Source organism: Thalassophryne amazonica, chromosome 4 (assembly GCF_902500255.1).
Source record: "Thalassophryne amazonica chromosome 4, fThaAma1.1, whole genome shotgun sequence".
In the NCBI taxonomy this organism is placed as follows: domain Eukaryota; kingdom Metazoa; phylum Chordata; class Actinopteri; order Batrachoidiformes; family Batrachoididae; genus Thalassophryne; species Thalassophryne amazonica.
The window spans coordinates 128,993,138-129,019,524 of record NC_047106.1 but is presented as its reverse complement, the minus strand read 5'-3'; the positions used below and the strand labels follow the sequence as shown (position 1 = coordinate 129,019,524).

Below are 26,387 nucleotides of genomic sequence, written 5' to 3'. Positions count from 1 at the left end.
AAAAATTGTCCAATTAAACAAGACTACAGAAAACAAAAAATCCAAGATTAACCATGGATGACGAAAGGGTTACAAAATGCATGTAATAAGAAAAATACACTGTATAGAGAATTCATAAAACTAAAGACTAAAGAGGCAGAAAATAGATATAAGAAATACAAAAATAGATTAACTAATATTATACGGGTATGTAGGAAGGAATATTATAGTAACATATTATATAATAACAAAAACAATATTAAAGGATTATGGGATATATTAAATAGCATTATCAAAAATGGTAATAAAAACAGAGTTACCCTCAGTATTTCATTGATAATAATGTTAAGAAGGAAAATAAGGATGAGGTAGTCAACGGTTTTAATAATTTATTTTGTAAATATTGGACCAAGCTTGGCAGAAAAAATTCCCGATTCCCAACCTGAGGATTGGGATAATAATCTCATAGAAAGAAATCCCTGTTCAATGTTCCTCACAGCAGTGGATGGAAAAGAAATGATAGACATTGTGAATAATTGTAAATATAAAACATCTACCGATTTAAATGAAATTGATATGGTGGTGGTAAAACAGGTCATTGAATGGATTGTAGAACCATTAACATACATCTGTAACTTATCATTTCAAACCGGTAAATTTCCCAATCAAATGAAAATAGCTAAGGTTGTGCCGCTGTATAAGACTGGGGATAGACACCACTTCACAAATTATAGACCTGTTTCTTTGCTTCCACAATTTTCCAAATTATTAGAAAAGTTATTCAATAATAGATTAGACAAATTCATAAATAAACATAAATTACTTACTGATAGTCAATATGGATTCAGAGCACATAGTTCAACATCACTTGCATTAATAGAATCAGTTGAGGAGATTACAAACGCCATAGACCACAAATTACGTTCAGTTGGAATATTTATAGACCTTAAAAAGGCTTTTGATACAATCAATCATGACATATTAATCAATAAACTTGAACAGTATGGGATTAGGGGGGTGGTGTTGCACTGGGTGAGAAGCTACTTAAGTAACAGAAAACAGTTTGTGAAGTTGGGGGAATATACACCATCATGCTTTTAATGTTTCCAAAATATTAAAATTAGTATTATTTGCAGATGACACAAGCATTTTTTGTTCAGGGGGGGATTTGCAGGAGTTACTGAGGAGGATCAGTATAGAAATGGGAAAATTGAAAATATGGTTTGACAGAAACAAATTATCATTAAACTTAAGTAAAATAAAATACATGTTATTTGGCTATTGTAATACAGACATACAGGTTCAGTTACAAGTCGAGGGGGTAGATATTGAAAGGGTACATGAAAATAAGTTTCTGGGGGTGATAACAGATGATAAGATAAACTGGAAGACTCATATAAAACATATACAAAGTAAACTGTCAAGAAGCATTTCAGTTCTAAACAAAGCGAAACATTCTGGACCACAACTCACTCCGCATTCTTTACTGCTCACTGGTTTTACCATATTTACAGTACTGTGCAGAGGTATGGGGTAATACTTATAAAGGTACAACACAATCACTATCAGTAATGCAGAAAAGAGCTATAACAATTATTCATAATACTGGCTATAGAGATCATACAAATCCACTATTTTTACAATCCAAAATCTTAAAATTCACAGACTTGGTTCATTTTCAAACAGTACAAATCGTGTATAAAGCAATAAACAATTTACTTCCAGCAAATATTACAAATATGTTTTTTAACAGATCAGGGGATTGCAATCTGAGGGGGAAATTTTATTTAAAGCATCAGTGGGCACGAACAACATTAAAAGGTTTCTGTATTTCTGTCTGCGGGGTGAGGATGTGGAACAGATTGTGAGTGGGGCTCAAGCAATGTCCAAGCATGAACCAGTTCAAACAGCGGTACAAAAATATGTTTTTTTCTAGGTATAGGGAGGAGGAAGGGTAATGAGGGTTAGGGTGTTTTGTTTTTTGCTTCGGCTTGTAAATATATAGTATTTTGTATGTAAGTAGGTATGTTTGTGTATATATTTATGTTTGTGTATATATATATATATATATATATATATATATATATATATATATATATATATATATATATAGATATGGGTTTAGGTGTGTAGGAATCTATGTGTATATGTGGCAAAGGGTATTACTGGTTGTGGGGAAGAAGTGGTAGGGATAAATAAGCTGATGCTTCACCCTACCCCTTTTCGGACATGTTGGGTACACAGTAGGAACTTTTTTTGTTGTTGTCTTCACTGATCTATCTTGTATTTGTTGTATCAAATGTTCGAAATAAACAGTTTTCATTCATTCATTCATTCAAAGTGCATGGGCAGAGCATCGGTGTTTCATTGGCACAAAAAGTTTAAGGGTGGCAGAGAGTCTGTGAGAGATGATGAGAGGTGTGGGAGGGGGAGGAAGTCAGAACACGAGCTGGTGGGGAAAATTCGTACTTTTATGTATGAGGAGTGTCGAGTGTCGATAGAGACAATAAGTGTAGAGTTTGAAGTCAGTGTGGGAACTGTGCACACGATTATTCATGATGAACTGAACATGCGGAAGATTTGTGCAAAGTTCAGGACAATGCACCAGTCCACAACTCCATCCGTGTTTCCAATTATTTGACTGAGATGGGCATCAAGACAGTTCCTCACCCTCCCTACAGTCCAGACCTTGCTCCCTGTGACTTTTGGCTGTTCCCCAAGCTCAAGGAAAACCTTAGAGGCAGTCATTTTGAAACCATTGAGGAGATGAAAGAGGCTGTGACAAGGGTCGTGGACACATTCACACCAGAGGACTTCCAGGGGGCCTTCCAGAAGTTGTTGGAACAATACAAGAAGTGCATTGCCTCTGGAGGGGAGTACTTTGAAGGGGACTAGAGTTTAGTTCTTGTATGAGGAAAAAAGTGTCCCTATGAAAAAAGTCTCAAAACATATTGAAGGCACCTCGTACTTTTGCATTTGGATAACCACTGCCTGGGCACCTCCCGCAGGTTCATCATGCTCCTTCAGAATTCTGTTGTACAGACTGCTGAAGCTGCTCTTCCTTGTGTTTGGAGGACAACCACTGCTCAGACCAGCTTCCATGCTAGTGACCTTTTGTGCTGGCTCTGCCTCTGTTGCCCCTGCTTCATCAGCTGATGCCCTGAACAACGCTGGCTCGATCTTCTCAAGCTCTTCTGCCAGGAGAACCTTCACTCTCCTGGCAGTTTCTGCATTTGTAAAGAATCAGACTCATCTCATCTTCAACTTCTTTTCCGGGTTCGGGTCGCGGGGGTCAACAGCCCCAGCAGGGGACCCCAGACTTCCCTTTCCCGTGCCACATTGACCACCTCTGACTGGGGGATCCCGAGGCATTCCCAGGCCAGTGTGGAGATATCATTTCTCCACCTTGTCCTGGGTCTTCCCCAGGGTCTCCTCCCAGATGGATGTGCCTGAAACACCTCCCTTGGGAGGCGCCCAGGAGGCATCCTTAACCAGATGCCTGAACCACCTCAGCTGGCTCCTTTCAACGTGAAGGAGCAGCGACTCTACACTGAGCCTCCCACAATCTGACACAAAAATGAAACAGGTTGACTACAACTTATTTGTTGCTGCTGCAAGACAGAACACACACACACACACACACACACACACACACACACACACACACACACACACACACACACACACACACACACACACACACACACACACACACACACACACACACACACACACACACACACACACACCTCCCCTTTATCCAATTCATTGTAAGCTACATTAACAAATATCCACTTTAAAGCTAGAAATCAATCAATATGAAGTTTTGATTTAGCAAGATTTAATCTTCAGTTTAAAAGTTAGCTAACATAAATAAATAGGGCATTAATAAAAATACCTGTCCTTGTATCGAGCGTCCACTAAAGTGGCGACAGCGTAGAGGGGTTCACTTTCGATGCTACCAAACCACCTGGTGACAGCTTGGAGGAGCATTTCATCATTTTGATGCCGCTGTCAGTACTGTTCTCCTCGGAACCTGATACCGATCTGGGATCAGATCAGTCCCATCCCTAATCTAGTCATCACCAGGCGTGCAGACCTTTCCAGTGTTCTCCTCACCTGCAGCTATCACAGAGCAGACTACGATGCAGATCACTCCCTTGTGGCCAGCAAGGTGAAGCAAGGAAGCTGCACCACTTCAAGAAGAAGGGTTTCCTACGCATCAACACCTGGATTCTTAGAGAAAACACAGCAGTTCATCAGTCAGTTGCAAGAAGTCCTCACTGGAGATACACTAGAAGGCGAAGAGGGTGTCATTGATGGCAAGTGGTCCCACCTCTGAGGTGTTGTGTACAACTCGCCCATCAACGCCTATGGGTAAAAGGAGAGCAAAAATGCAGACAGGTATGAGGTCCACTGGGAGGAAATGGAGCCTGTGACTGAGGTGAAGAGGAGAACCCTCCTGGCCTACAAGGCAGCACCCAGTAGCAAAACATTAGAAGCCCTCAAAGCTGCCAAGAGAAAAGAAGACGAGAAGTACTATCTCGAGCTGTACACAACCCAGAACATTGTCACAGTCACAGCCCTCAAGGACATCCCAGATCTGCCGTTCACTTCCTGGAACGACATTAGAGGAGATTAACTTGCTCTTAAGCATGTTGTTTTTGCTGTGGTATGTTTATCCTCTGTAAGGTTTTTGTGTAAGTTTTTGTTTGTCTCAATAAAAAAAAAAAAAAAAAATAAGACAATAGAGGAGATTTCGCGCAAATTCAGTGGACAGTCGACAATGAAACAGGAAAACGCTAAATGTTGAATTGACACTGAAACCGGGAATGGTAAAGTGAGAGGCGGCGCACACGTTGACAGCTCATGAAGTCAATCAGTGACTATTTAGTGTGTAATTTTTTTTTTTTTTTACATGTTTTACATGTAAAACTATTTGGATCTTTGAAAATAAGTAAGCTGAAGGGTTTTAGCCATGGTAATGCTCCCCAGAACCATTTAACAGAAAAAAAGTCTGAAGGACTGAAATGACATGCTGAGATGGTGAAGAACTTCAAGGCATGTGAGAGACACATAAAGAAAAATACTTAAAATGGTGGGTGGTCAAGAGGTCCATGGTCAGGGGGTGTAGGGAGAGAAGGCCCGCAGAAGCTGAAGGGTTTTCGCCATGCTAATGCTCCCCAGAACCATTTACTGAAAAAAGTCTGAAGGACCTAAATGACATGGGGAGATGATGAAGAGCTTTGCTCATTCATGGTGGCAACATAGGCATATTAATATTAAGAAAATGTTCTAGAAATGTTTCTGATAATCACATCCTAAATATAACCAATCTATAATGTTACCAAAACGTTATGTGTTAGCTGGGATGTTTTCACAGTTTGGACATGCTTTCTAGAGTACCACTGGTTCAGTTGTTGATAAAAACTCAGATAGTGAAGGTTGTGAAGAGAAAAACAGGGTTTGAAGTGTAAAGTGAAAGATTTTACAGGGAGCCAGGAAATAATGCGTCTACTCCATTCTCATCAAACTGGAAGTCCATTTTGTTTGTTAATATCCCTTTCATATCCTCACATTTTTCAGTAGAATGTAGACATCATGTTCTACCAAACGGTTGAGCTGACCATTAAAGCGATATACATCCATTCTTGCTTTCAAAGGCTGCAATACACATCAAAAAATGTTGGGACACGAAAACATTTCATACTTTGTAATGTTGCCATTCCTTCTCACAACATGTAAAAGGCATTGAGAATACCATTCTTCATGCAAACATGTCTTAAGGTGTGCAACAATATGGTGTTGTTGTTCCATTTTTCATTTTAAACTTCTCCAAACATTCTCTATTGGGGACAGACCGTGAGCACAGGCAGGCCAGTCCAGTTGTGGTCCCCTCTTCTTCCACAGCCATTCCTTTGAATATGCGCAGAATGTGATTTTTCATTGTCTTGCTGAAAAACGCATGGACATCCCAGGAAAAGATGTCATTTTGAAAGCATCTTGTGTTGTTCCTAATTCTCAGGATATTTTTCTACATTTCTTCTAAAAATAATCTGGAATACTGATTTGTTAGTCCACCATACTTGGTTTCACTGTGTGATGGTGCCACTCAGATGCCTCCGAGCCGAGAGAAGTTGAGGCTGCTTCTGGACAAGGTCAATGAAAAATTATAAGTGGCATTTGTGTAAAGAACAGAGGGTGTCTCATTTTGGGAGGGAAAAAAATGGTTTTGGTCTGTTGTAGTTTGTTGTCTGTAGAACATTTGGAAAGAGGTGTCATTTGATTTAAAATGGTGATTAGCTTTGAAGTTATTCATTCCGACCAGAATCTGTCTTTCCAGTTTTACCCAGCAGAGAGCCGCACAGTGTTTGGAGCTGTACAGTTAGTTCCACAAAACAGGAATGGAACGGAGGACGATTCTCATTTCTTGCCTGCAACAAGACAAGAGTTCCAGTTAGTGACTTTCATCAGCACAAAGGTGACTCACGATTAACATATTTAAATGGCTTTGAGTGGGGCTAATGAAGAAATTGCGGATCTTCCTCTTCTGAAAAGCAGCGAAGCAGAGAACCAGTGAAGCAGCGGGTCGCAGCGTTGCTTCGTAACTTCAGTGTGTTAAGCAGACCCAGAAGCAGCAGAAGAAGCTGCAGAAGCAGTGGGTCTGCAATCAATGTAGAGAAATGATCATTTTCCCAATAAACACCCTCAAAAACAATGTCCACTCCAGCGTAATGGGAACTGAAGAACCGATAAGGGAATCGTTAAGCAAAAAGGCTATTGATGTCGGTGGATGGAATAATTTTTTTAACGATTCTTAATAGGAACCAGTTTTTGATACACACCCCTAATTGTGAGTCACCTTTGTGGTGATTAACCTGGGAATGGGATTCTTGTTTTGTTGCGGGCAAGAAACTCGTCCTCTGTTCCATTTCTATTTTGTGGTACTAATGCCCCTTTCACACTGGGCTTGTGTGGAGTTGCATTGTGCTGCATATCTAGTATGCAGGAATGGCTGTGTAAGTTGCGCACAGGGAGAGGAAAAACAAAAAAAAAACATGGCACGCAGTGGGGAGAAGCTTGGCTCCATGACGCTGTTTACAGACTGCCTGGACACGCAGATGGATTTGATACATTGGAAAAAATAAGAATTCATTATTTTGAGAAGTTAATGGACTTTATTTAACGTGCCACAATCGTGAGAGAACTTGAGGAGGTGAAAGCAGAGCAGAGCTGTCCCGCGCGTGATCCATCTGTGAGGAATGGATGGTGGACATGTCCTCTTGCTGGAGATCTGTCCATGAGGAGTTAGTAGATGTGGAAGCTTGGCCGACCCGTCTCTTCCGTGGTTTTGAAGCTTAACTGCCAGCAAAGTCCAGTGGGATGAATAAAATCTAGCAATGCAGGTGTACTGATAAAAAACCAAAAAGAGTTTTTGACCCTGGCATAGGGTTGTGTACAATTGTGTAGGCTTGGTATGCAGTAGTTTAGTGCTGCGTAGATTTACATACAGTAGCGGAGTGTAGTGTACTGTAGACTTCTGTAGAGCACTGTGTCCCTGCTCTATGCTGGCAGTTTGCGAAAAAATTAAACGTTTAATTTTTTGCGTCCATTTCATGTCAGTTCTCCCCTTGGTGTCCCTTTGCGTGCCTCATCATATTGCCACATAGGGCTGCATAAACTCAGCATATGGCTGCATAAGCTCCGCGTAGTTGGTACGCAGCATTATACAACTCTACGTTGGCCCGGTGTGAAAGTGGCTTAACTGCACAGCTTTATGTCCAGAGATGAAGGATCCACCATGTACACATTTTATTTGTTTTTATTTATGTCCAGAGATCAAGGATCCAGTGACCAATTTCAAATGTTGTTGACATAGAAAACCTGTAAAGCCTACTTTTTGTACACAGAAAATTCACAAGGTATTGATAAGGGACTCAATAAGGAATTAGATCAATAAGCGGAATCGATAATGGCATTGATAGATAAAATCTAATCAATATCCATTCCTACTGGTGTGTTAATACCATCTGTCACCAGACAGCATTTGCACCATTGACCACCAAAGGCTAAAGTCTGAATCTGTCTAGCACTGTTCAAGAGTGCTACACTCAGATGTGTCTTACATAGGAGCATCTGAACAAAAAAGGAGTAGGAAGGAAAAATGCTGTCCCTTCCTCCTTCTCTCTCTCTTATATGCATACAATACTCACTGAAAGTGAACTGTTATGAAGTAAGAGTAATGAAGTAACAGTAAACACTGACGTTGAAATAGAACACTGCACCTTGTTGCTGCACAGCTACAACTCAGCAAGCTTTGGTGGCTGCTGGTCCCTGTGCGCTGACAAGGTGGCACTAGTGCATTATTGTACCAGAAATCCTTTCACTCGCCTCTGCTTCTCAGTACCACAGTAAGATAGTGCTCTGTGCTTGCTGCAGTTCAGATGGAAGGGAAGAACAGGTGCCTCTCTGATTGGTTGATATCATGTTCAACCAAACAAAAAACGGTCATGTGATGACAGAAAAGCCAACATTTTTGTGGACAGGCTTTGTGCTGATACAGTGGCTTGAAAAAGTATTCAGCCCCTTGGTATTTCACACATTTTAATTTGTTTATGGTGTTTCAAATACAAAAACTGAATCAGGCTTCTCAATATAAAAAATTCTAAAATTATCTTCCTTCGACTCAAACTGAAAACAAATCTCTACAACTTGATATAAATTAATTAAAAATATAAAAGCCAAGATGATGGGTTGCATAAGTAATCAACCCCTTTGATATAATACCTGTAAATAACCAGTTTAATTGCGGTTTCAGTCAGTCAGGAGATGGATACATGAACATTTCCAAGTCACTGAATATGTTTTGGACTTTATTTACATCAGTTATGAAGAAATACAAACAGGATGAAAGTCCCGGGTCCCAATTGAAAAGACGTTCCCGCTAGCTTGGCTAATGGGGAGTTCCCCTTTGGCTGACCTGGTAGAGGAACGGTCTTTTGTGCGAGTCGTCCCGGCCACGAAGGTCCTGCTGCTTCAATCGTAAGAACAGAATACTACTGGAATGAATCTGAATAAGGAAAGTTGTATTTTTTTTTCTCACCTAAATGGATGCTGCACTCACTGCAGTTTATCGTCTGGAATAGTCCCAGATTGCATTTCAGAGCTTCTATGTAGAATTTAAACATTTTCGTGCAGGTGGTGTTGGGGGATAATTTTGGGTTTCAGCTTTTTTTGTTTTTCACCACTTTCATTCCTGAATATGAGTTGTGATTCACTTTTGTGCGGATTAAAGTTACTAACTGGGACTCCTGTCTCGTTGCGAGAAAGAAACAAGAATCATCCTCCGTTCTATTCACACAGCTCCAAACGTTGCATGGCTCTCTGACAAGTCAAGATAGAACGATAGAATCCAGTCTGAATTAATAACTTCAAAACGAAACACGGTTTTGTTTATTTTTATTTATGTCCAGAGATCAAGGATACAGTGACTAATTTCATATTTATTTACTTTAAGACTCAAGGAAATACACAGAAAACCTGTAAAGCCTACTTTTAGTACAAAATTTACGAGGTATCGATAAGGGAATCGATAAGGAATCGGATGGATAAGAAGAATCGATAATGGCATCGATATCGATAAAATCTTATCAATACCCATCCCTAGACATGACTAGCCTGGTTCGTTTCTGTCAGGTGTCAGAAGACGTGGCACCCACCGAGCTGACACCTTTGACATTCCAAGTTCTTCATGCAGAATGTGTTCAATTCTCTCACGGGATATTCCCACAGCATCTGCTAGCTGATTAATCGTCAATCGTCTGTCGTCCATCACCATTTCATGAACAAGGTAAATGTTTTTCTGGGTTGTGGCTGTTGCAGGCCGCCCAGACCTTGGGTTGTCTTCAAGGATCTCTCTGCCTCTCTTAAATTCAGCTGCCCACTTCTGCACTGTAGATATGGAGGGAGCTTCATCCCCTAATGTAGCAACCATATCCGCATGAATTTCCTTGGGCTTTAACCCCTTCTTATGCAGGTACTTAATCACACTGCGATGCCAGATTTTGTCCATTTTTGCCGTTTCCCTGTACCACGAACTTTCAAACTTGGCTATGAACCACAAACTACCTCACAACCTGGAAGAAAATAACACAGCTAGTCATCAGAAGAGTTGAACTTAATGCATGCCAAGTTTTATTGAAATGGCATTTCTCCTTCTTGGTGAGCCTTAGAACTTTTCAGCCTACCCTCGTATATATATATATATATATATATATATATATATATATATATATATATATATGTGTGTGTGTGTATATATATGTATATATATATGTACACACACACACACACACACAATAAGGTTGAACTTTAGATAGATACCGAAAACATATTACATCATAGCTTCTGTTTCTATAATAAAATAACCATATTTATAGCTTAGACTATTAGCTATAATTTAATTTTACTGCTAGTCCCTGCTGCTGTCAGGCTGTACAATAACACTGTAAAATAACCACATGCAATAATATGTCCACAAATCATGTGCAGTAACAACTCGTTTACAAATCCCTGCACTAATGTCACCTTACCACACCTAAACTCCATTTCACATATTGTAAAGAAGATGCTCCTATCTCCTTTTCAATCCCAATCATGTTTATATATATATATATATATATATATATCCTACCTCATTTCTTATGTCTCGTACTGTTACAAGTATTATTATTATTGCTTATCCTTGCACACGCTGTTTGATGAACATTTTCCTCTACTTGCACCCATGTTGTGTGTTTTTTAAGAGCTAACATAATGTGAATTTCTCCTCTGTGAGATCAATAAAGTTTACCTTTATCTTTAGTCTACAGACTAGGCATACGTATAATACAATCTTCTCCTGTATGAATATTTAGGCTTTAGAAGCTAACACCTATAATATTATGTAGTAAGTATATTTCTTGTATATGTTGTTTATTACCCTTATTGTGTAACTATTACTTACATACATGATGTCCAATTTTTTGAGCCACTTGGGTGGGGAGGGAGAGTTCCCATGGGATAAAAAAGCTTTTCAGCCTACCATCCCTGGTTCTCAAGATCAGGCACCTAAGTGGCTCTACTCTGCTCTATTCTACTCTTCCTCTTTTTTTTTTTTTTTTTTTTTAGATATTTCGATATACCTTAGTATACAGTAGTAGAGTTCTACCTTAGAATTGGTATGTATTATAGAAGGCATACCTTACTGAATTTTCATGGGTTATAAAGGGACAGGAATCTGAAATACTGGTCAGGGAACCTTGGAAAATTCAGGCAAAAACATTTAGAGTTCCCCCTGTGGCGGTACCTAAGCACCTATATGCAACAGAGAGAATTCATTGAATTTGAAAAAGACAAGTAACCCCTAGAATACTGTTTAGTGAACAGATGAATGAATGAGTCCACAAAAACAATAGATGCTATTATCTTGTAACTCACTAAGTTATAAGGAAATGTAATCAGGACATCCACCTTCACATCAGATGGACTTTGATGCACCAGATGAAGTGAAAAAGCAACTTTCCTTTGCTTTTGTAACATTCCATAGAAGTGTTTGGAACATGCTGGATCATTCGTGAAAGCTGGATTGATTGCGTTGATGGATTTGTTGCAGCTGTGCTCATCCATTGAGAGAAGGCATTCGGCAACAGAATCAAAATCAGAAGTGAGGCAAAATGATGAAACCCTGACCAGGGCCCTGAATGGGCCAAATCCTGACATCACTCCCCCCCCACGGGCCGACACCGAAGGCCCACAGAAACCCGCCCACAAACAAAGTGGGCGGCTTTCTTCCCAGCACCTGGGAATGCACTAATATATGGAACCCAAAAAGAGCCACCTAAGGCAAAGAAGTGTTTACCAAAAGAACACAAAAAATGTAAAAAAAATGTAAAAACCAAGGAACCGTAACGGTGTGTGGGTAAACAGAATCAATTAAACAGGCAAGAACCTTGCATGTGGCCCATAACCATTCTCGGGACAAACACAAGAGGTGGGAAAACCAGCGGGGCCGACTTGGGGGAAGACCAGAAACGAATGAATCAAAAACAGAACCGTATGAAGGACAAACAGTATTCTGATCTGAGACAAGAATCCTTTTGATAGGAAACCATAAAAAATAGCAAAAACGTCGAAACGACATCCAGAGACCAAATAAACCAGAAAAAATGCTATGGGGAGAAGGAAAACACCGCTGGATATAGGAGCTCAAGGAACTGTGGGCCCAACCAAGCAAACACAGAAGCCTCTTCCACCCAGGCAACATAAAACATAACCCTGGAGAGCCATCCGCTAAACCATATTGTTGGCAATCGACCTGTTTCGCACATACACACAAGTTAAGGGGTGTAGAGAAAAAACACATAAACTTTAGACACAAAATACTGGAGACAATTGTCAAGGACTGAGTACACAAAGTATGTGGAAACTTTACCAGACCAGGAAATGTGGCAAAAAACTGATGACTTAATGGATTTTTTAGGTGAAAAAAGGAGAGAAGCATAAGTGTGAAAAAAACAAAAACAAAGGAAGACTAACTGTTCTGTAGATTGCATTTCCTGAGGTCATCTTCAAAGACGTTACTGATGGTTGTGCGGGTGAAGATGACTCTGAAGACGTGGGTGTGGCAGGGAATCCCAGTGATGTCAGCACCAACGTAACCGTAGGAGGGGCAGGAAATCCAGATGACTCGAGCTTCATTGTAGGCAAAGCAGGCGCTGTGGGTGTGGCTGGGAATTATGTCATGAAGGGCTGAGCAAACTGTTCTGATGACATCAGTGTGGTTGGAGAACGCGGCGCCTCTGCCGACGTGCGCACCATGGCTGACTCAGCGGGCACGGTCGTTGTCATGGTACCCACTGAAGCCTTGGCAGGAGGAGCTGAGGAGGACGATGAGGTTTGAATGAGCGGCGTGAGCGTATCTGCTGTCGCAGTGGCTGCCGAGGTTGATTCATTGAGCTTGTGTGCTGCATACTGCCGCAGCGACATGGAACTTCCTGATAACTTGACGGTCGATGATGGTGCCGGGAGCGGCGCAGAGGATTATAAAAACTTTTCCACCATCAAGGGGTCAGCCAACATTGGAGCTACAAATTCTTGGGGCACCGAGCTTGTCGGAGCCCGGGGCAATGGTCGGGTATACAAAAGGCAGTCAGCAGGGCGGCAGTACAGACAAGCGAGAGGCAGATTCGTATTTCAGTACACAAGCAGGGGTCAGGTTCACGGCATGGCGGAGATCAAGTAAACAAGCAAAAGAAAGAATTCCACCTACAAAGCTTCAACAATTAGTGTCCTCAGTTCCCAAACGCTTATTGAGTGTTGTTAGAAGGAAAAGTGATGTAACACAGTGGTAAACATACCACTGTCCCAGGTTTTTTGAAAAATGTTGCAGACATCCATTTCAAAATGAGCAAATATTTGCACAAAAACAATAAAGTTCATCAGTTTGAACATTAAATATCTTGTCTTTGTGGTGTATTCAATTGAATATAGGTTGAAGAGGTTGCAGAGAACCACAACAGAAGGACCGTAAAAACAGACTTTATGTCTACACAGATATAACACAGAGTTCTAGTAGCTGGCAACAGGCTTGGTCACAAACGGGCAGAAGTCAGGTTGGTGCTGGCACCATGGGAGGAAATGCCTGTCCAAATCAGTTTTTGTACCCCCTCAAAGTTTTCAAGCTTCATTATATTAAATTACATAAAATATATTAAGCATGAATTCATAAATAATTTAAATATTCAAACAAATTTAGCAGATACAAATTATAAGATTAAAAATACATTGAATACATTTAAGATCAGGTAGCATCATGGACACCTTGAGTGACAGTAGAACCCTGAGCCAAGTGAGCGGCACAGTGCACACAGATTCAAACCAATACTCACTGTTGGTCCACACAGTGACTGTTCTTTCTGCGAATTTTATATTGCAAATATCTGTAATACTGTGTTCCAGCTAGCCTGTTTTTGCAGTGTATGTGCTGTAACCTCCTCCTCCTGGGACCTGCCCTCCTGCATCTGTGTCCTGCCCTCACATGCTCACGCCGTGCCCAAATTCGGTCCATCCTGCCTGTTTCTCCCTACCATCCCAAATCACACAGCAGGATCATGTTTTCCACAGCCAGAAGTAAAGCTGTGAATGTATTTGGGCTGCACAATTAACGACACCCAGCTGTGTGATTCTACAGCACTTGATGTGACCTCCCACTGGTTGACCAGTTTTGCCTTCATTTTAATGCGGGTGTGTACATTGCTAGTCAGTGATTTGAGTCTTAATTCTTGTGTGTGTTTGGCTGCAGCAAGTGTTTTTTGATGCAAAGAGAAGTGTTTGTTGCCGTTTCTCTCTGCAGTCACTCAAACCCCTGCTGCCGACCACAACAACAGCCACAGCTTTATAACGCCTCCAAATATATTTTTGCTCTGCATAAGTTTGTTCATTAAATACTCTTTGTTCACACAATGTCTTGGTTTGGTTAAAACCCTGTTTACACAATTTATAATACAGTCTATGGTTAAAAGTTCCCAATAAATCCTCCTCACACCAGACATCTGTGCTCTAAGTGTAATTTAAAAGAAAAAGTACAAAATGTTGAGTTTCTTGATGTGATTATTGTGTTGTTTATCAGAGAATGGCAGCTTTAAGTCCATCAGTATTCACGTTGTGTGGACGTGGTTTACCTGTATGTAGCACCCCTTGGTTGTACACTGCAGAGTTTTGGGATTGCCTTTCATTGTTATGCTGATGATAATCAGTTGTACATGCCAATAACTGCAGGAATTCTCATTCCCATAAAATCCCATGAGGACTGTCTTCTATCAGTGAGAAGCTGGATATCTAGCAACTTCCCACTTTTAAACTCTGATAAGACTGAAATGATGGTTCTTGGTCCAGCAAGACATCGGCATCGGCTGGCATATGGGTTCCTGGGTTCATGTGTCATACATCATACGGACAAAGTGAGGAACCTTGGGGTCATTTTTGATCCCACGTTGTCCTTTGACCTCCACATCAGGGATGTTACTGCTTTTTTCCATCTGTGAAATATAGTGAGGATCCACCCATCCTGTCTATGGCTGATGCTGAGACCCTGATTCATGCTTTTGTTTCTTCTAGACTAGATTATTGTAATGTTCTATTTTCAGGGTTACCACAGTCCAGCATTAGGGGTCTTCAGCTGGTTCAGAATGCTGCTGCTAGACTTTTGACACGAAGCAGAAGGTTTGAAAATATCACACCCATTTGGGCATCTTTACACTGGCTCCCTGTCTCTCTGAGAGCAGATTTGATGGTTTTCTTATTGACTTATAAAGTTGTTCATGGACTGGCGCCATCTTATCTGGCCGATCTGGTGGAACCCTATGTGTCGGCCCGGGCTTTGCGGTCACAGGATGCAGGACTTCTCTGTGTTCCCAGGGTGAAGAAGAAGTCAGCGGGTCAAAGAGCTTTCTCTTATCGTGCACCCACTCTGTGGAACCGTCTTCCTGTGACCATGAAGCAGTCGGAGTCCGTGGACATTTTTAAGTCAAGACTTAAAACCTATTTTTGTTCTATTTCTTATGAATAGTTTATTATTATTTTTTATCTGTTTTATTATTTTACCCCTGTTTTTAATTATGTATTTGAATTCTTTTTTTTTTACATTTTTATGTTGAACTGTTCTGTGTGAAGCGCCTTGGGATGGCTTTTGTTGTGATTTGGCACTTTATAAGTTGTTTAAATTGAAATTGAGCTGAAATTAACCAATCAAAATCTGCTTTTGTGTGTAGTGATTTGGTCAACACAATTTTTCTTGCATGAAGTTGTTCAACACTCCATGCTGAATCCGATCTGGTGTTAGTTTTTGCCATTCTCACTACATTTTTGAGATATGAAAACATATTTCTTGTGTCAAGCACTGAAGCAAAAGCTGCAGTCTCACACACCTCTTCGGCACCATAAACGATATTACGGCTCTTGTTCACATTTCGCGAACCTGGTTTAAAACTATGCTTTTGAAGCTGCTTTTGTGCATGATTAGTGGCATCATATCTGTGAGTGGGTGAGCACGTTTTGCATAATCCATCAATATGGAACATGCAGATTACAAAAAAATCAGAGGTGATAGAGGAAATCTGAGCACAGACTTGGATTCAGCAGTGGTGGGCACAGCTAACCAAAAAGTTAGCTTCAATAACCGTTGATCCGCTAACTGAAAAGTTACGTTTTATAAAGCTAAACCAACAAATCCCTAAAATCTAGCGGAAGTTACAGATAAAAGCTAAACCGATAACTTTCAGTATTGAGTTCAGTACACGGCAGCTACTGACACAACAACAAGTCAGCGCCTCTGTCTCAGATCAACCTTCTCTCAGCAAAAGAGACCTGGTGGTCAGAAAGAAGGCGGGGGGGGGGGGGTAAGATAATGCTGCCGGTCATTTCACTGGAGTCTTGCACAGGCAGTTTTTACTTATGGTCATAATTTTAACACTTGTAATGCAATAAAGACACGCACATCCAAACCACATAAAAAGGCGTGCAGGACCAAAAAGGGCTGACAAAGGGCTGTTGCCCAAAATGTTACATTTATCCTTTGTTAAATAAAAATTTTTGTATCTGAGCACTGTGATTGTGTGGATCATTCGGTTTCTCTCTATAATTTTAACAATTCCATCTACTGCCAGTAGATGGCAATGTTCATGTCAGTGTGAAGAGCATTCGCCACACATTCACTAAAAGTGACGAAGGACTTAAACAGAATTTTCAGTTTTCAAATTGGCTTTTTTTTTACAAATAAAAAATGACATATTTACAAATACAGATTTATTTGTAAAACCCACCACACGTTTCAGTAACTGTGTGTTATACAGTTACTGACATCAGGAAACTAATGTACCCATAATGCAATGCGGCATGTGTGTCTAAACACTAAAATCTTAAAAATTAGTGCATTACTTTAAAACTAAAACATAAAGCTGATATTTTCACTTTGTAAAATGACAGACATGATGTTAATTTCAATAATGTGTCTAGAATTAGTTTGTTTAAAGTTATAACCATAAGTCAAAACTGTCTGCCTATGCAAGACTCCAGTGAAATGACTGGCAGGCTTGTATGTTGTGAAGAGAGATGATCTCCCCCCTTTCCCTTTTACTTTCTGGTAGTCAGCTCTCCTCTGCCTGCAGAGGATAGGGTTACCATTCATGGCTGTCTGTCTGCTACAAACCATATAACAGATAAGCACTAAAATCTCTGATTTCAGACTTCACAAATGTTTTAACTATTAAGCTTTATTCACTATACGTGCAAAAATATGTTAGCGGTCTAAAAGTTATTGGAACTAAGTTTATCGGAAGCTAATTGGAAAGATAATCTGCTAGCGAAAACATCAGCTTTGATAATTAGTGGATTAGCAGAACTGTGCCCACCCCTGGGATTCAGCACCCCTAAATTACCCTAAATTGGTTCTCAAAGTCCATCCAAGAAAAATTTTTTTTTTTTTTTTTGACCAGTGTCATAAATATATCACATTAAGCATTTAGGAACTACAGGTATTTAAAGCATTATGCATGGTTTCTCCAGTCAGCCACTGAAGTTCCTTCAGAGTTGCCTGAGTGTTTTGGTAGCTTTCCTCACCATTCACCTTCATGTACATCCAGTCTGTAAAAAACTTGAGTGAAATTTGTGCAAAATAATCTATGGTACCAAAATGGTTTGAGTTTAACTAAGCGATAGAGATATCATGGTCAAATTCAGAGGAAATAAACACAGGCGCTTATTTGGCACAAGTTTTATGCCAGATGCCCTTCCCTGATACAAATTCATATTTCACAGAGAATTGGCAGGTGTGGCTTTGAAACCTTCCACACTCAAAACAAGCACACTTAATTGCTTGTCTGCCACCCCTGTCATAACATGAGTAAAAATGCACAGAAAATAATGCCAGAAACAATGATGGGGAGAACAAAATGAAATTCCATAACATGATCAAAGACAGGTTTACATGTATCAAGTATTTATACACTTTATGTTTAAACTGTACATATTTCAAAATACTCAATTCAACGCATACTTTCATGGGAGGGCTGTCAGCTGATGACCAGTAAGCGTAGCTGCATGTGCCGGTAAAAAACCAACAAGCTGATCAGCTTCATCAGAAGATAGACAGAGTAGGGAAAACCATTATCAAAAATAAATGATGTAGAACCGGATGAGGCAGCTCCACAACAGTGCTGGCAATGCATCTGGTGTGAAACAGTCCATCAGAACCCAGACTGTCAATGTCATCATTGGAAGTGCCTCTCGCAAGACACCATTAGCACTGTACTCGATTGTATGTATGTAATTCACACAAGATTTACTGTTGGCCCGTGACCCTTCATCCAGATTACTTCATGCTCTTTCATAGGTTTTTGGCACCTTGTCTCAACATATGCATGGTTCTGAAGACAAATGTAGCTTGATATGAGCTTGTGTGGCCACCAAGGCCACTAAAGGTTGTTAACCTATGACATTGTTAACTTATGAACAGGTCAGGTTGGCCTTGGGGGCCATGTGCTGGTGAATTGCTTTGCTGCACCCACCAAACGACTGAACTGCTTTGATGGAAATCACCCAAGCAGACAATCAGTCTATCCACACCTCTAAAAAGTAGTCATCTATCTGCTGAAGCCAGGTGGAAGGTGGGAATCCCCTTGGCCTTCTCCAGCCACTGGGGTCCTCAACACTGAGGTACCTGCATGCCGGGTCATGCAAGGAGAAACATGCCGCATGGACCATGCAAGTGATACTGCTCATTGCAGTGGCCCTAAGTAGCCCCTCATTTCAGACAAAGTCGTACCAACAGTACCCAAGCATCCATCCACGGAGACCTATTACCAAGAATACCTAGTCATCACCTTAGGTCAGTGGTTAGTGTCCAAGGCTCATAACATACTGTACAGTGAGACAAGAAGCACCAGGACCTTATAGACTTGGACTGTCGTTCTGCAAATGTAATAGCATCACCAAACACCTCTGTCCAGTGAGGTCAGGACTTTTCCTAACTGTCTCTTGATTGCAAAGGATGAAGACCCATAGGCATTAATGTTGCTGTTGCTTGTTCTCTTCAAATTCAACATGATAGAATGACTTCAGGCAAGGACTTTTGATGGAGGATTTGGGCATGCAGAGATGTCATTCAGACTCTTCTGGTCAAACACATCACTCTCATAATTTGTTCAGACTTCCTGCTCTACTGATATGGCTTTCTCTGATTTTTGGCTGTTCAACAATAAAAGTGTGTTGTGTTTGATCAGGAAAGCCTGAATCAACTGAGCGAAATGAACGGCTGTGGGACTTCCAGACACAGTTGCTTCTCCTCCACCCTCAGCCGCTTTGGCCAGAATTTCTCTGATACTCTCTGCATGCCAAAAGCCTCCGTCAAAATGGAACCTGTGCTAATCCTCATTTCCTTCGTAAGTTCCTTTATGATGACCCAATGGTCATCCATAACCAAAGTCCATATTTTGTTAATCACTTGGTCATTTTGGTTTGTGGATGGCCTCAAGTTATTCGGTCATGAAAATCCAGTGGAGGTGCAGTACATGTCTTTCACACTTTGGCTTGGTGCTCATGACTGGCAGGTGCTGTGGACTAGAAAATATTGACGCATGTGCAAGACATTTCCCTTCACCTTTCCACCAAATGACACCTTGCATGCTGCATTTGTGTGCATGGGATAAAATGACTTCAGATACTTTTTGGATGCACCTCCTATACAGTAGTGTTCAGAATAATAGTCGTGCTATGTGACTAAAAAGATTAATCCAGGTTTTGAGTATATTATTGTTACATGGGAAACAAGGTAACAGTAGATTCAGTAGATTCTCACAAATCCAACAAGACCAAGCATTCATGATATGCACACTCTAAGGCATATGAAATTGGGCTATTTAGTAAAAAAAAAAAGTAGAAACGGGGTGTTCACAATAAGAGTAGCATCTGCTGTTGATGCTACAACTCCAAACTCAAACTTATGTTCAAACTGCTTTTTTAGCAATCCTGTGAATCACTAAACTAGTATTTATTTGTATAACCACAGTTTTTTTATGATTTCTTCACATCTGCGAGGCATTAATTTTGTTGGTTTGGAACCAAGATTTTGCTTGTTTACTAGTGTGCTTGGGGTCATTGTCTTGTTGAAACACCCATTTCAATGGCATTTCACTCTTCAGCATAAGGCAACATGACCTCTTCAGTATTTTGACATATCCAAACTGATCCATGATACCTGGTATGTGATATATAGGCCCAACACCATAGTAGGAGAAACATGCCCATATCATGATGCTTGCACCGCCATGCTTCACTGTCTTCACTGTGAACTGTGGCTTGAATTCAGAGTTTAGGGGTCGTCTCACAAACTGTCTGCGGCCCTTGGACACAAAAAGAATAATTTTACTCTCATCAGTCCACAAATATTCCTCCATTTCTCTTTAGGCCAGTTTGATGTGTTTCTTTGGCAAATTGTAACCTCTTCTGCACGTCTTTTATTTAACAGAGGGACTTTGCGGGGGATTCTTGCAAATAAATTAGCTTCGCACAGGCGTCTCCTAACTGTCACAGCACTTACAGGTAACTCCAGACTGTCTAAGATCATCCTGGAGCTGATCAATGGGTGAGCCTTTGCCATTCTGGTTATTCTTCTATCCATTTTGATGGTTGTTTTCCGTTTTCTTCCACACGTCTCTGTTTTTTTGTCCATTTTAAAGCATTGGAGATCAATGTAGATGAACAGCCTATAATTTTTTGCACCTGCGTATAAGTTTCCCCTCTCCAGTCAACTTTTTAATCAAACTAATGCTGTTCTTCTGAACAATGTCTTGAACGTCCCCATTTTCCTCAGGCTTTCAAAGAGAAAAGCTATGTCAACAGGTGCTGGCTTCAATCCTAAATAGGGGACACCTGATTCCACACCTGTTTGTTCCACAAAATTGACAAACTCACTGACTGAATGCCACACTACTATTATTGTGAACACCCCCTTTTCTACTTTTTTTTTAACTAATAGCCCAATTCATAGCCTTAAGAGTGTGCATATATGAATTGCTTGGTCTTGTTGGATTTGTGAGATATCTCTGAATCTACTGGTACCTTGTTTCCCAGGTAATCAATAAGAATATACTCAAAACCTGGATTAATCTTTTTATCACATTAGCACTACTATTATTCTGAACACTACTGTACATTCAACAAAGAGAGCAAGAGAGAATCACTTTACTTCCAAACTATACTGGGTGAACGATGTTCAGCTATTTCTGTAAACCTATGAATCAACATCTACCATGCAGCCAGCTACAGCCCACAAAACAATGTCACAGGACGTCAAGCCGATAATGCTGTACCAGCAATAAATTGTGCACACTTCAACAAAATGCTGTGCATTTTCTGAGGCTGTATAAGTATATTTGGCAATGTAGTACATGGTAAAGTTTGTTGTTACACTTTATGACAGGTAGGCAGCAAACAGACAAAATGCCTCAGTCATGCTGAATATGGATGGATGTGTGTTAAATGATGGCATCAGCTCCCTGTCTAACAGCCAACTAAAGAATGAGCACAGAAATAAATGTAGATAGAAGGAGCTATATAGCTGCAAAAAATGATCTAATTAATCCCAGTGGAAATTTACTGTTGTATGAAAAACTGTCAACAGTTTTTCTCTAATCAGACTGAATCAAACAATTCCATTCAGTCTGGGATGTCCAGTACATCTGAGAAAGAATAAAAAGTCTTACCTGGTTGAGCAGCAAGCTGTAAAGTGGAGAGAAAAGCAAGAACAGTTAGTGACATCACATGTCCAATTTCATACTGAAAACACAAACATGTTAAAGTAAAATTACAGCCTTAAACAGGCCATCAACCTGCATAAACCCTTGATGAACTTTAGGAGCTTTTGAGTCATTTCTGCCTGAATGATATATGCAAAAGTAAAGCCTTAGGGCCCCTTCACACATGCCACCATTGAAGCTGACTAGCGCACAAAGGAGTAATTGCATGGCATTCCTGAAACATCGGAGCTGCCTCAACGCCTCACACACCTGTTGCCACAACCATTCACACACATCGGCCGGACCCGCAAAGACGTGAGTGCCCATTCGATCCCTCTCTCGGCAGGTGTTGACCAAATTCCAGGTGTCACACACGAACATCTAAGGCTGCTTGCTGGACACTTAGAAAAGATAGGGGCTATTGCGCACTCCTGGTAGAGAGTAGACAGCAGTTGACCACATTTGAGCTCTCTGTGGAAAGTGTCAAAGTGCCCCACGATTGTGGCGTAGCCGAGCAACACACGTGGCATGCCAGAGTGTCAGTTCTCCCCTCAACACATGTGGCCTGCATGTGTGTTGCACATGTGTGCATTTGTCATGCACCCGCTCCCTCCCCGCACCACATGTGATGTGCGTGTCTGCTATGCACCCCCCGCAACACATGTGGCTGTGTGTGTTTTGCACCCCCCACCAGCACATGTGGCATGAGGCATGCCGGGGGGGCACACTTGCATGAAATGCTGATATGTATGTACAGACACGATCACATGGAGACCGGCCAGCCACGTCTGAGCGCACACAGCACAGCAAAGTACCTCTCAGTTGATCGCCGGCCAGCAACTCACTGACAGCTGAAAATGATGGCTCAGTGCACGCGGCGTTGTTACATTGCAAACAGATATCAGAGAGATGCAGACATAACACATAATAATACATACATAAAATAAAAATCACAGACTGAAGGTCAAGAGAGTGAGCTGCCGAGGTTCGCTGACAGAGGTAGGCTTGTCACAGCGGTATCGTGCACGCATATATCGCTGTGGCGATATATGCTGTGGGCTGCAGCGTGCGCACGCTCCCTTGCTGCAGCCCATTGACAGGCTGCCCCCAGGTTGAAACAGACCGTCAGATCAGAACACGCAGCGGGCAATATGACTTTCACATCACCCACGTTAGCTCTGTTCCATATGACGCAGTGTCAGTTCTAGCTGGACACACGGCAGCAGATGTGGAGATGAGAAGAGCGAACTGCTTCTCATTTATATGTCATTTCATGACTGTATGTACGTCTGTGAGCATGGGTCATCTACAGAAGAACAGACGGCTCATATCCAGTTGTTAAGCTCTGACGTAATGCATCACATGATAAATCTGTTTCCGGGTCCAATGACCTGGAAGTTTACATTTAAAGTTACATCTGTATGATCCTTTTAAGGATCTACAGTTTAAGTTTAGTTTGTGTTTACAGTGTACGCAAACCCCCTTTTCCGCCTCCGCCTCCGTTAACCACACTGGTCTGTTTTCTAAGGTAAGATACACTTAATAAAACTTTTTTCTTTTACTTTATATATTTTATTATGCACAGGTAAAATATACATGTCTGTTTGTTAATAAAAAAATTATTTATTATGATAAACAGGATGTTAAAGTGCAAACTTCACTTTTCCCCAAACGATATGAACAGGAAGCGATCGCAGCTTACAGCAACTGCCATTGAAAATAACGGAGAAACAACCTGAGTTTCTGGCATTTTTACATAAAACAAATGCAGTAACAACATCTTATATATCCAGGAGAGTTTTAGGCACAATATACAAAGAGTTTTATGTTGCGATGTTAATGCTGTTGTCTGTGTGCAACGGTTTAAATGCAGCCTGATCAGAGCGTCTCAGTGCAGTTCTCTATGTTAATGACAGCATGCCTTTTTTTGTTTGGACCCGGAAGTTGAAAATCACATGATGTGTTACATCACACTTAACAACCGGATTTGTATAAGAGGGATTCAGTATAAAATGCTGTGTTTTTTTATGGTGTATGGTCTTATTTTTTTAAAAATACATCCATCTCTTTGTTGATTTCAGGCATTTTCCTTGCAGCGTTTACAGACCAGTGACGGCAGCTCAGTGGTAAAGTTTCGGGCTGGCAAACAGTAAAGTGCAGGTACCAATTCCGTGGGTGGTATGTTTTTTTTTAATTTATTCCACATAAGTGGTGCAATGCAGTTCCACAGGTACCAGCTGGTTTTTATTTTTTTATTTATTCCACATCAGCGGTGCAATGTGGTGCACCTCACACGGTGTTCCTGTTTGAAAGACACCGTCTGTGCTACGTTTTGTGGTGCGCTAATTCAAACTGTCTTGCGCTGTTTCACTGTATTCATCCAAACTTTGCACTATGTGTAAAGGGGCCTTTATGTTTGACAGGGACACATTATTTTCCAGGGTTTATACCAATTTGCGGTATAATCAAAACTCCACTATAAGCCGTCTGGTATGCATACTGGTGTTGCCATCCCAATGTTTTTGATATATCAACGCTGGATGTGGTGATTAGTTAGTTCACTGTTTTGTGTGGGAGCAACAAGTGCTTTAATTTGAAAAAACAGTATGCATTGTCTCACTGTGTTTCATAGCGCTGACACAGCAGCACACCTGCAGTGAATAGAACAACGATATTTAATGTTTGTTTTCTTTCAGATGCTGTATGCACAAAGTCTGTTTCTGAAGATAGGGCATGTGGTAAAGCAGTCTTAACTGTTTATCAGGTAGCACTTTCTGCATAAATATATGCAGAACATATATATGTTTTCCTTCTCTGCAGGTTTTCTTCCTGCTCACACAGACTGTGCAGGGGTATAGCCAGTGGGGTGAGGGGAGCGAACCACACCCCCATGCGCCTTTGAGTAAAGGCCCACTTTTCAAGACATTTTAGACTTTTTTTTTAGCAGATAATGTTGTTTGTTTTTTGGCTGCTCCCAGTTTCTCTGGGTCGCCACAGTAGATACACTACAGATGTGCAATGGAATATCACACAAGTTTTGCAAGGATATCCTTCAAAGTGTACATGGAAAAACACACACAGCTCCTGATCTTCCCAAGGAGTCTCCCAGTAAAGTACTAATCAGGACCTACACTCTGCTTCACTTCTGAGAGCTGACGGGATCAGGTGTACACAAAGCGGCATGGCTGCTTTTTTCTAATGATGATGATAATAAATAATAATTTTAACAAAAAAAGTTTAACAAATATTACTCTGTGCTAGTTGTACAACAATTAAACACTAAATGTAATCGATGAGCCATATTAAAAAAATAATTTTATTTACCTTTTCAGTACAATGAAAACAGAATGTGAAGCTAAATTTCTTGTTTTCTTTTTTGTATCTAAGCTAGGGTATAAGTAGGTCTGTCTGAGGTTCATCAGCCTTTGACCTGACATAAACCGCACATGCATGAATGATGTGCGGATCAGCTTTAATGTCATTTGAACCTCCTACGATAAATAAATCATCTCTCTGCCACCCACACAATCATCAGTGCAATTATTCTAATTCTCAGTGGGCGTTTATAGAAGACAGTGGACAGTGACAAAGCTACAGCCAGGGTTTTTTAAATTAACCCCACAATAACAATAACATTTGCTACAAGCAGTGGAGGCAACCTGCCATCACAAACAGCTAGGCAGGGCCAAAATAGACAGGAAGTGACATGCTGACTGGAAGCGAGGCACAGACACACAAAATCCAGATGCTCAGGCGAGGCGTATGAGTTAAAAAAAAAGGTTGGATCTTTAATGCAGGTAAGGGTTCGGGAATCAGGTAAGCCGTCCATGGAGCAAAGGTAACAGGCGGGGCAAGACAAAAGACGTGGTTAAATACAAGCAGGGTTCAGAATACAAGCAAACAGGGATATCAGGTCTGAGGCAAAAGGCAAGATTTGGAAAGCAGAGCAGGGTCAAAACACGGCTGGGCAAAAACAGGAGTGAGACAGAGAGCTGGTGAGTGAACGAGTTCAACAAACAAGCAACGAAGGACTGAACAGAAGCAGCTTAAAAAAGGAAGGTGGTGATTGGATAATGAGACGCATGTGTGAGAGAAGGATCTGGAAAGGGGGTGTGGCAGAAAGATAAGGATGAGAACAGAGCAGGTGCAAGAGTGTGAGGGTTGGAAAACACAAAGCAGACAGAACCAGAGTCAAGTGAAGAGATACAAAGATGCCAGAGCAGGTGCAAGATAGTGACATGATGTAACAACCAAAGATAAATCAAAAACCAAAGATGGACTAAATACCAACATTAAAAGAATTGTACAAAGAAACAACTATAAAAACTGAAAAGGGAACAATAACGCTAAGATAAAACAAGAACGGGATTCACAGTGGCAAAATAAAACTACATAAATTAAGACTGGGCAGACAGAGGGGAAAAAAAAGGGGACAAATGAAATCTGGAACACAAACAGGACCGAAACCTGACAAGAAGTTTATTTTATGCAAACGCTGAGCAACAACATGACGACTGCCAACCCAAGTGAAAAGACAACATGTCAGCTGGCTGCTAGCATAAACAAAACAATCCAAGT

At 40.8% G+C, this 26,387-nt stretch overlaps 1 protein-coding gene and 1 pseudogene across 1 annotated transcript in view; both read right to left on the bottom strand.

Moving 5' to 3' along the window:
- LOC117508719 (sodium/calcium exchanger 2-like) overlaps positions 1 to 26,387 on the bottom strand; it is a 554,569-nt gene that overhangs the window by 84,496 nt on the left and 443,686 nt on the right.
- LOC117509672 lies at positions 24,882 to 25,002 on the bottom strand (annotated as a pseudogene).